At 42.5% G+C, this 12,592-nt stretch overlaps 1 protein-coding gene and 1 pseudogene across 4 annotated transcripts in view; one reads left to right on the plus strand and one right to left on the minus strand.

The window, feature by feature from the left end:
- TRAF3IP2 (TRAF3 interacting protein 2) overlaps positions 1 to 8,435 on the minus strand; it is a 56,754-nt gene extending 48,319 nt beyond the window's left edge. For all 4 annotated transcript variants that reach the window (XM_088460421.1, XM_088460419.1, XM_088460417.1 and 1 more), the window contains exon 1: positions 8,363 to 8,435. The gene's annotated coding sequence lies outside the window, so the exon portion shown is untranslated. The remainder of the gene's footprint in view (positions 1 to 8,362) is intronic.
- LOC148537696 (oxysterol-binding protein 1 pseudogene) lies at positions 1,015 to 2,682 on the plus strand (annotated as a pseudogene).
- Positions 8,436 to 12,592: the final 4,157 nt, after the last annotated feature.

The following is a 12,592-nucleotide window of genomic DNA, read 5'->3' on the forward strand; positions in this document are numbered from 1 at the left end:
TCTGACTATCGATGATCGTAACATCACGACCAAGGGACGTATTCAATTATCGTCGAAAATGCCCATTTTTTTACAAAGAAACTGTGACATTTTTAACAAAAAAAACGTCGAAAACGGCAAACAGGCGAAAATGGAGTAAAAAAATTAGAGAAAAGTTTTCTCTATCTCAGACCAGGAGGAAAAAAAAATGCAAAATCCCTATTAGATCTCTTTGGACTCCCCCCTGATGATAAATGACCCCACAAATGTATTATAAGTTGCGCAGTTTGTCGAAAAACTACCATGCAAATTTTGTGTGAAAAAAAAGTCATTTTTCGCCGCTAATTTAATACGGCCCAAAGTGGTTAAAGCATCTGTACCAGTCCACAAAGCACAAAATTATCCAGACGTTTCAGTTATCTTTTAACATTTACCTTAAATAGATACAGTAGCAACACCAAATAGTGACTCCCCCTGGGCCTGTGCTGATGTCATCAGCGTGTGCCACACCCTCCGATGTGCGTCACATCTGACGTCATCAGGCACCACCCCGAGAAATGCTTGGTAACTATGGAGACATCGCAAACATCCTTAAAAAATTCAAATACAAAGGTACAAGCATGATTTGTCATAGGCTTGTCATATTATCCCTTTAACTCGGGACACATGTGAATTACACAGGTCCTGATTAAAAGCAGGTGAAATCAGCCAGCCACAGAGTCCGTGTAATTCATATGTGTCCAGAATTAAACGGATGATATGGCAAGCCTAGTCATAGACACAATCTAAACAACACAGTGTATGCTGTAATCGATGCATAGATACATATAGAAAAAATGTTTCACATCCTTTAAAAAGAGGTCTAGCCTAACTGTCATATCCATTAGCTTAAGGCAATAGTGTATAACAATATAACAATGTATATGCAGTATGCATGCTGTCCATGCAATCCAGGGTGAACCCGTCCCTGTCCTCTAGCCGGGCCGAGTCCCGGTCCAGGATCAATCCCACCACTGCCGCCGGCCCCGCCGCCGCATGGAACCGGCCCCGCTCTGCCCAGGTAGCTCCTCGGGGTCCGTGTCTGGCTCAGCTCGGGAGGGCTGGCTCTTCAAATGGACCAATTACACCAGATACGCTGATTTGTGCTGAGCAATGGGCTGCTCTCATACTACCGATCGGAGGCAGAGATGCGAAATACCTGTCGTGGCACAATTAACCTGGCTACTGCTAACTTCTCCGTTGAAGACGCCTGTAACTTTGCGATTTATAATGGGGGAGCACAGACGTACCACCTAAAAGCCAGCTCGGAAGTTGAGCACCAGCGATGGATTACAGCCCTAGAGCTAGCCAAGGCTCGGACTGTCAAAATGCAGGCAGAGTAAGATGACTCGGTTGATGATGATCCCACCTCTCAGACGGACAAGGCGGAGGTACACAGCACACTGCGCGCACTCTAGGGAATGTTTGAAGATTTGGGCACATGCAATGATCTCATTGCAAAACATGGGACTGCCCTGCAACGCTCTCTGAGCGAGCTGGAGAGCCTGCGTCTCCCACAGGACAGCTCGGACAAAATCAAGCAGATCAACGAGAGAGCCACACTCTTCAGGATCACCTCCAATGCCATGATAAATGCATGTCAGGACTTCAAGTCGATCGCAGAGAGTCACAGTAAGCACTGGCAGAGAGTCCTGCAGTATAAGAGAGACCAGCGGCTATGTCTTCAGAAGACTTTGGAGCATTTGGCAAAGCAGCACAACCACCTGGAATGGGCATTCCACGGGGCCACTGTGCTGCCAGCTGAAAGTCATTGGCGAATCACTAAAGACCCCTGTGGGACAGCGAAAGGAGACCTCAGCGATGAGGATGATGAGAATGAATTCTTCGATGCTCCTGAAATTATAAGCAGCCCTTCCCAGGATGGCCTGGGGCACAAGTGATCTGGTAGCAACATCAGTGCTGCAAGCTGCGACACCATGGAGGAGGCGGTGCGCCCGCACTCAGAAGACACGAGGAAAGAGAGACTCACAAGGATCCCATACAAACCCAACTACAGTCTTAACCTTTCGAGTGTTATGAAGAATTGCATTGGGAAAGAGTTGAGCAAGATACCAATGCCTGCGAACTTCAACAAGCCGCTCTCAATGCTTCAGTGTCTGAACGAGGACCTGGAGTACTACACCCTGCTGGACTGGGGGGCTCAATGCGAGAGTGCTCTTGAGCAACTGTGTCTAGTGGCCAATTTTACAGTATCCTCATACTCCACCACAGTCTTCTGGGCCAGCAAACCCTTCAACCCGCTGCTGGGAGAGACCTTTGAGTTGGATCGAATGGAGGATTTTGGCTATCGCTCGCTGTGTGAGCAGGTCAGCCACCACCCCCCTGTAGCAGCCCACCATGCTGAATCCCATAATGGTTGGACCCTTCGGCAGGAGATTAAGAGATTCCATCATGCCCCTCGAAACCATACACTGTATATTTCACAACTCTGGGAACCATTACACATGGAACAAAGTGACCACAACTGTTCACAACATCATCGTAGGAAAACTACGGTGTGACCACTCAGAAGAGATAGAAATTGTCAATCACAGGACCGGGGATAAGTGTAAACTGAAGTGTGCCCCTTACAGTTATTTTTCTCAGACCGTGGCCTGCCAGATGATGGCTGAGGTTATAGATGCAAGTGGCCACTTACACTAATCAATCATCGTTGACGATGGTGGGTAAGATCATAACTTTGGCCAAATTTATGGCAAAAACCTCACATATTATGCATAATTATTAATGGTTGTATTGTGCATCTGGTTTCTCTTTTTTGTATGTTGTAATATTTAAGTCTCAGCTAAGTGGTCCCTGCCGGCAGCTGAGATTTGGCGATACCTCCAGCTTAAACATTTTGTTCCCTACAGTGTCTAATTGCTACTGGTGCTGTAATTCTGCAGAAGGCTCGCCCTTACATGTTTGGTGGGACTGTCGAGCACTATGTCCTTTTTGAGAGAAAGTTATTTATTTTTCTGCATCAGTTTTAGGATATGCAGTCCCCTCAGACCCCTCCTTTTGGCTTCTGAATTTGTCCCCTGGATCGCTTAAGCTGTACAAGAAAGCCCTCCTCAAATTTCTTAATTCTGCGGCAAAAGCAGTAATTCTTATTCACTGGAAATCTGTGGCCCCTCCACTAAAGGAATGGTTTGCTCGCGTGGATCTTTATATGGACATGGAAGATCTACGGTTGGGAGTTGAGAAACGGCGTGAATTTAGTGCAACCTGGCTCCCTTGACTTGAGTTTAAATCTGGCACTGATTATACCAATGCTTCAATTTGATCAACTGGTGCTCTAGGTGACTCCCTCCCCTCTCTCCCTATCCCTCTTCAGTCTTCCCCTTGTTTAGTTTTTTTTTCCTTTTCCATTTGTTGTTTTTACGTTTAACAAACAGAAAAAATTACAACTAACAGAAAAAATTACTCCGGCGCTTAATACTAAAAATAAATATATATATATATACTTGAATTTAAATGAAACCCTCAGCTGCAGAAGATTGGGTGAGTCTGTGAATAAACTCACCCTGATTGAAAACACAAGAGCAAAATCTACATATATAGAAAAATCTCTCTCTCTCTATATATATATATATATACCCTCTGCGCTAATTAAAAATGAACTACAAATATGAGAAGTGGCAGATGAACCACAACAACTATTGATGGTATATAAATTGTTCAGGTCTCGATCAAAAAATTAATAAAACATTTAATCATACACATATATCCATTATAAATATATCACATAATACATATGATGAAATCCATTTTGAAATAAACTACAAATTCATTGCAATTGCTTAATTTTTACAATACACAGCACCTCAAGCGATGGTTGTACGAATATTACTCAATTTGTTGTACAATTAATAAAATGTCCTGGTACAGTCCGTATTCCAGCATATAAAAAATATATATATCTCAGTGAGGACTTATTCTGCTAGTCACACAGTTGATGAATCCTCCTCATAGATGGATAATGAGTTAACCACTGCATATGTCCTGTATAATGTTAAATTATTGAACTGGCCAGTTCTAAAACAGCATCTTAATTGTTGCTCACCCCGCTAGTGTGCTCAATGTCCACAGGGCTTCCTGTTTGAGCTCCAGCTATCACGAGCCTTGAACTTGGCGACGGCACCAGCCTGCCTTCCGTTAGAGAAGTGTCCTACAATGTAGCAGCAATCAAGCTGTGAGGACAACAGTGTAGCGGCATCGTTAGTCACATAGATGGCACACCAGCGTTCCGGGCGGTGGAGTCAGCAGCCGCTGAATATTCTGGACTGAATCAAAGTGACTGGGGATCCCTCTGACACGTTTCGCCCCTATATGCAACGGGGGCTTTCTCAAAGAGTGCTGATCCCCTCCACCAGCCTTCTTCTTAAAGGATAAACTTGCACCTAATTGGTCATTCAGTTGATTATTGAGTTTTTTCAGGTGTGTGATTCTTCCACACCTGCTTATCCTTAGCAATTTAGATGCTGGAATCTAACTTGCATCCACTTCTGGGTGTCTGCAGCTGCACAGAAGTAGCCAGCCATCAGATGGGCATCAGAAAATTCCCCAAATTTGTTAGAAAAATGACTTACATTGATTCGACAACACTGTTGTCCTCACAGCTTGATTGCTGCATTGTAGGACACTTCTCTAACGGAAGGCAGGCTGGTGCCGACGCCAAGTTCAAGGCTCGTGATAGCTGGAGCTCAAACAGGAAGCCCTGTGGACATTGAGCACACTAGCGGGGTGAGCAACAATTAAGCTGCTGTTTTAGAACTGGCCAGTTCAATAATTTAACATTATACAGGACATATGCAGTGGTTAACTCATTATCCATCTATGAGGAGGATTCATCAACTGTGTGACTAGCAGAATAAGTCCTCACTGAGATATATATATATTTTTTATATGCTGGAATACGGACTGTACCAGGACATTTTAATAATTGTACAACAAATTGAGTAATATTCGTACAATCATCGCTTGAGGTGCTGTGTATTGTAAAAATTAAGCAATTGCTATGAATTTGTAGGTTATTTCAAAATGGATTTCATCATATGTATTATGTGATATATTTATAATGGATATATGTGTATGATTAAATGTTTTATTAATTTTTTGATCGAGTCCTGAACAATTTATATACCATCAATAGTTGTTGTGGTTCATCTGCCACTTCACATATTTGTAGTTCATTTTTAATTAGCGCAGAGGGTATATATATATATATATATATATATAGATTTCTCTATATATGTAGATTTTGCTCTTGTTTTTACGTTTGTTTGTTTTATGTGATATGGTATTTGATTTTGGGCCATATTTCATCTGACTGAGTATCGATTTTGTATTCTGATTATTATACATGTTTGTACATGTCTACTTCAGTGGATGTTTTATTTTGCTCAGTATTGTTATACCAACTGTTGTTTTTTTTTCTTTCTGTTTGTCTTGTTATTTTAGCAACCAATAAATATATATTGCAAAAAAAAAATGTTGAATCAAGGTAAACTGATATAAATCCAATAATGCTACAAATCAGTAGCTAATCAGCGCAGTTTAAAGAAACAATACAACACAAGGTAAACAGAACACAGAATAATGTATCAGAAAACAGCATGAAAAAACACATATTGTGTGCAGAAATCGCCCTCTAGTGGTGAGTAAATAAAAAATAAATCAATGTAACCTGAAACAAAACAGAAAAATTTTTTTTTAATTAGTTTCCCAAAGAATATAGGATACCATGTAACCAGACCTGAAATCCACATAACTAAACACGTAGTGTATAACCATTCTATAAGATATACATCATAACAGGCTGTCAGTCTGTATGTATGTATGTGTGTGTGTGTATGTATGTATGTATATCTATATCTATCTATCTATCTATCTATATATATATATATATATATATATATATATATGTATATATATATATATATATATATATGTATATGTGTGTGTGTGTATATATATATATATATATATATATATATAGTATTTATGTAGTAGTATACATATATATGTATATATAAAATAAATTTTATCTGTTTTTAAACTTTTCTCAAATAATTGTTCCACCTTGGCAATAAACAGTTTTTACATATCACCATAAAGAGGCTGTTCGTGTTACATTATTCCCAATATCTTTGAAATGGATCTGTTAATTTTAGCAGACATAAAATTCATCAGGCTTGCTACATTTAAAAAAAAATATTGATTATTTATTTATTTATTTATTTATTATTTATTACTTAAATGCCCTTCTGCTCCACAGGAGGTTTATGTCCTCCCTGAGCTCGCCTTAGGACACCTGCGTTACGGTTTGACAGGTGTACCGCCACAGTCATCATTAGATGATGCTAGTTTACACATTTGGTTTAAAAATTACTTATCGACCAGAATATATACCGAAAAATAATCAAGATTTTCTTTAAATGTAGCTCTTGTGATGTCTCTTTATTATTGCGTAGACGGAGGCCAGGAAACTACCTTGGTGGACGCAGCCCTTGGCCTTGCCACTCCCGGAAAATGGGGCAGGCACGCTCTCATTTCCAGGAATGCTGGCCGTTCCCACCCCCTATATGTCTCTGCCTGTGAATCAGGAAGAGGCATAGAAGGGGCTGCGTGCGATTATGCAGGAACCATTCTGCATATTCACAGAAGAGGTCATGCGCACGCACAGGTACCCGATAATCGGGAATCCACGTTCAGCATTGCACTTGCGTACAATGCTGAATTTTCCTCTTAGTCTTCTGTAACATGTGTCACTAACTTCTGTGGGTTGAAGTTGCATTGTATTTGTGCAATCCTGTTTTGCTTGTCTACAATGTTGCATTACCTCTGTGGCAGTAACTACGGGCAATAATTCAATTTTCCCCTATGTGTATTACAAAGTATTTGGAGATCCTATGAAAAGAAAAACCTGTCTTTCTTTCTATAACACTGCACAACAATGAAAATGTTTCCAATGTGTAAATAGTTACTTCTAATTGATTTCAGCATGCAAAGAATGAATATGACATTTAAAACTCTCAGTTAGCTCTGAGTTCCGAGATACAGCCCATTTATGATGATGTAGGGGTATTCCTAGTGATGTGGGCAGAATGGAGAGAATCTTACCAGCAATCTGCGTTCCGCGCAGAGGGGGCGGGGCCTAATGACCCAATTAAATGAATCAGTTATTTGTTCCCTCCCCTATTCAAATATATGCGATTCACGGGATTACCCACACAAGATAACTGTGGTGCACTGAGTGACAAGCATAGTGAGCGATTCCACCAAGACATTTCAGCAATGGAACAAAGATATCAGGATAGGTGAATCACTACTGTTGGACAGTGACAAGAGATGCCCCAGAAGAGGAGTACAAGGGACAAGCAAAGACAAAGCACCCCAATGAATAGGCCACTATACTAGATAGTACTTTCCTATGCTGTATGTTTGTTTTGTATGCTGTATGTTTGTTTCGTATGCTGTATGTTTGTTTTGTATGCTGTATGTTTGTTTTGTATGCTGTATGTTTGTTTTGTATGCTGTATGTTTGTTTCGTATGCTGTATGTTTGTTTCGTATGCTGTATGTTTGTTTCGTATGCTGTATGTTTGTTTTGTATGCTGTATGTTTGTTTTGTATGCTGTATGTTTGTTTCGTTTTGAGTTCTTACTTGTGATTGATTGAATGAAAACAACTGTTATTTATTTTCTATCAAGAAAATATCAGATTATTTTAAAATAGCTTTTCACTATGACCATATTACTAATGTACATACAGTATAGTGCAAGTAGTGTAGCTCAAAAAATAGAGCTAGTAAAAACATTCTGAAATCATTTTAGTTTTTCTTGACCTCAAATTAGTAATGTATGACTATTAGTAATGTATGACTATTTTTAGAAAGGAAACAAATTAAAAGTATTAATTTGTTGTACAGTGTAATAAGTACTGTGTCACATTTTCAACAGGTTTCAAAGTGAGGATACAAAACCGGCCATGAACACCCAGACCCCAATGCAGAAAGCGTGCCATCTGCCATATATAGATGTTTTTACCCAGACGTGAGCTGGTTGTAGGTGTAATGAAATTCCAATTTTTTTCTATATACTCCAATCTTAGATCTTCTTGTTATCTGTGTTGGGAAACACCTTATTTAATATGAGTGTCTCCTACACAAATATACATCTAGAATATTAGATTTTCTGTGCTACTTTCACTTTGAGGAGAGCAGAGAGAGAGCAAAAACTAACATATATTAATCACTTGTCCTCTACACCTAGTCTGGGGCACACACAGAAAAACACTTAATACACCATTTACATGTATGTCCTGTGTACCTAAGCACTAACCTCTTTCAGAATAATCCCCAAATCCAACAAATTGTAGAATCTTTTCTGCTTCTGCTTATACCAGGACTCAGACGTAATTGTAGAACCAGGAAGTGCAACTAGATTTCGTCATTATGCAAATCCTAAGTACATTCACTCCTCCCTGTGAGGAAATAAGGAGTCGGGTGTTTAGATCAGTACACAGCAGCTTGATATTTCTTTCTTCTTTGTAGCAAAGCTGTAGAAAACTGTAAAATGGCTGTAAGATTAATAAACAAGGTGCAAGGTACATATCTGAGACATCAGAATTCTCTTTCTACTGTGCAAGCTGCAGCTCTGCCCTGCACTATTCAATTACTGCCGCTTTCCCGCACGGTAAGCCAAAGAGGGTGCACTTAACGCAGGATTTTCTTTGCAGCCTCAGGAGCTGTAGTTTGTTGTTGTATATAGTTGTTGTACAATATATACAACAACTATACATATTTATAAATTATGTTTAAATATAAATGAAAATCAATGATATTGTCAGAGCTTATTTGCAACTCTTGCAAATCTTTCTTAAGACAGTGCAAAAACTGTAATTCATGCGTTCATTATCTCCCACATTGATTATTGCAAAAGTCTCCTTACTGGTCTTCCCCAAAATAGACTCTCACTACTACAATCCATTTTGAATGTTGCAGCGATGTTGATTTTCTTTGCTAAACTTTCATCGCCTGCTGCTCTGCTCTGTCAGTCCCTCCATTGGTTACCTGTATTCTATCGAATTCAATATAAAATACTTTTACTTCCACATAAAGCTAATAACAAAACCACACCAACATACATCTCTTCACTTAATTTAAAATATCTCCCAACCCAACCCTCGTTGCCCTGCTCAAGATCTGTGTCTCTCATCCACATGCATCACCTGCTCCAATTCACGGTTACAGGACGTTTTCCGGGCTTCACCCACTTTGTGGAATGCCCTGCCATGCACAGTAAGACTTTCCTCTAGTTTCTAAACCTACAAGCGTTCCCTGAAAACTCACCTGGCAAGTTTATCAAATTCCAGAACCACCACATATCCTCCATAAGCTTTCCTATCTAATTACATCCCCGCCATACAGTCCACACACAACTTTAGGTATTTTCTCTTTCTTCACTTTCACATCCCCCTGACCCTAGGCATTCCTATGTGACTGGATCATACAGCCCGCCAAGAAACTATGCATTCTGGCTGGACCTTCCTTGTGTATTAAATTTCTATTTCAGCAATTATGCAGATTTCAGAGCTGACTGCAATTTGCAGAGCAGTTTAATGTGCATACGTATAATATGACAGGAGGAGGAAATAAAACAGATAATATTTGCTGATTCTAAAGTGCCATCTAGTGTCTAGTGTGCAGACTACTGCAATCCTAGAGGTTCAAGCTAAACAGCTGTTCTACACAACAAGGCTAAATTAGAGGTGGAAGCATTTAACCTTAGAATTGAAATAGGAAATGGTCCAAGTAAGAAAAAGTGCATTTACATATGTGTCCTCATACATGTTAGCTTCAGTTGTGCCAAACAGCCCCTCTCGGCATGTCAGGTCTTGGGCGACTTTCTCACAATGTGCATCTTTTTTGAACAATAAAACAACTGGAAGCAACAAAACTACTTTGCTAGATTTGATGTGCAGCATTTGTACATCCTCGTGCGACTGAGTCTGAATCTGTATATGAAGTGCTATGATGCAGCGACTTTTTCTCATGCCAAGTTCCATTGAGCTTCATCTGCAACTTTGTAGGTGTTTAAAACTAATTCCTGTGTGGTTAAAGTTGCAGCTCAGCATCTGTAGTACACTGTGAGTAGTATTTTGCTGCATCTGTGATGTGAATAAGACACAGAATTGAAGAAAAAGACGATACACTCAGGGGCTGGCTGGCAACTTTTAGCCTGGGGGGCAAATGCATGCAGGCGGTCCTGGCAGAGGAGTAGCATGTAGCCAGGGTGCCCGAAGAACGTGCGTGCTACGGCACCGCCCCCCTCAAGTGTTTCAGGGAGGAGGCGGGTCCATATGGGATTAATGTAAGGTAAAAATAAAGATTAGGGGCAGCCCCCTGTCGTAGTGCCCATATGCAGTGCCCCCGTGTGCCAGAGGAGAGAACACCCTTATGCAGGCCTGCAGTAGTGCCCACAGTAGTGATCCCCCCTATGCAGTGCCCCTTGTGTCCCCAGTAGTAAGCACCTTATATAGTGCCCCCAATAGTGGTACCCCCTATGCAGTGCCCCCAGTAGCAGTCTCCCCCTAATGCAGTACCCCCAGTATTGCCCTTTATATAGAGCCCCCAGCAGTGGTCCCTCGATGCAGTGCCACCAGTGGTAGTCCCCTCCCCCTATGTAGTGCCCCTAGTAGTAGTCCCCTCCCCCCTATACAGTGCCCCTAGTAGTAGTCCCCTCCCCTTGTAGTGCCCCCAGTAGTAGCCCCCCCTTGTAGTGCCCCCAGTAGTAGTAGTCCCCCCTTGTAGTGTCCCCAGTAGTAGTAGTCCCCCCCTTGTAGTGCCCCCAGTAGTAATCCCCCCCTGGTAGTGCCCCATGACGACGTCTCTCCCATTACCCACTGCGGGAGCCAGAAGATGGCTCCCGCAGTGGGAGCAGCAGCAGCCGATGTGAGTCTGATAGACTCTCAGCGGCTGCTGATTACAGCAAACACACAGCGTCCGGCTCCAGCTGCTGTGTGTTTGTGCTGTGTAGCGCTGACCTAACTCCGTCCGGTCAGCGCTACACACGCGGTGCAGTCTGTGTCACAGAGACACAGACTGCCAGCGGCCTGCATGACGCTGCGGCCCGGGAGGCACATGGCACCCTGCTCCCCGGCCCAGCCCGCCACTGGATACACTTCTCCTTGCTTGGCAGCTCAGTCACGGCTGCATTATGTACCGTACATTTGTACATGTATATCAAAGCCGTAACTAGACATTTTGGTGCCCTGTGCCAGAAAGAGATTTGGTGCCTCTTCCCCCCCAAAAAAGGGAATGGTCTCATAGGGAAAGGGCATGGCCACACTATATTACTCCCAATTATACCACACAGTAGTGCCCCTTATTTACATTACATACCAGTGGTAGTGTACCTTATATACATTACGCTAAAAAACGCCACACAGTAGTAATGCTCATTACATATTATACCCACAGTACAAAATCCCCCATTACACATTATGACCACAGTACAAATTCCTCCATTACACATTAAACCACACAGTATACATTCCCCCCTCCCCATTACACATTATGCTCACAGTACAACTCTCCCCTCCCCCATTACGCATTATGCCACATACTACAACTCCCCCCCTTACACATTATGCCAAACAGTACAACCCCCCTCTCTCCTTATTACACATTATGCCACACAGTACAACCCCCCCGCCCTCACTACACTTTATGCCACACAGTACAACCCCCTTCTCCCCCCACTACACATTATACCACACAGTACAACCCCCTCTCCCCATTACACATTATGCCACACAGTATAGCCCCCCTCCCCATTACACATTATGCCACACAGTACAACCCCCTCTCCCCCATTACACATTATGTCACACAGCGCAACCCCTCCTCCCCCATTATACCACACAGTACCCCTCCCCTCTCTCCCTTACACATTATGTCAACAGTACATAGCCCCCACCCCCGGTCTCTAAGCACTTACCTGCATCACTGTGGGAGCTGGGGAAAGCAGTATTCTCTCTCCACGCCTGTGCCTCCTCCTCTATCTGCACTGACTGGGCTCAGGCTGTGCTGCAGCCCAGCGCTGAAGGAATGGTAGAGCTTATTTCCCCTTCTTGCTAGGGACCTGGAAGTGACGTGAGTGAAGGCAGAAGTGCAGTTCATGCCCATGAAGGCCAGCTAAACACGTAAGTTGTCCCCACTTAAACAAGAAAGTTGTCCGCTCGCCACGCTTCGGGCTCGGTGACTCGTTACGCTTGCCACATAGTTATATTCCCTCTCTATGCCCACTTGGATGGTAGGGAATGACGCTGGACAGTGGCTGATGATGTCAGGGTCCTCTCCATGAAGGGGATTTAGACACTATCCTGAAGGAACAGCTCCTCGGCACTGGGCACTCTAGGACTGGAGTGGACTGGGAAATACGTCACATCATGAGGTCTCTCCCAGTCCTTGAAGCCACTATAGAAGATGAGGGAAGGGGCTGAGCTCAGGGGGTGGGCGGGCGGGCAGCTGCTGCGCTGCCCGCTGTTATGTATAATAGTAGTGGTGC

Source organism: Taudactylus pleione, unplaced genomic scaffold (genome assembly GCF_031769625.1).
Source record: "Taudactylus pleione unplaced genomic scaffold, aTauple2 ptg000046l, whole genome shotgun sequence".
Taxonomy (NCBI): domain Eukaryota; kingdom Metazoa; phylum Chordata; class Amphibia; order Anura; family Myobatrachidae; genus Taudactylus; species Taudactylus pleione.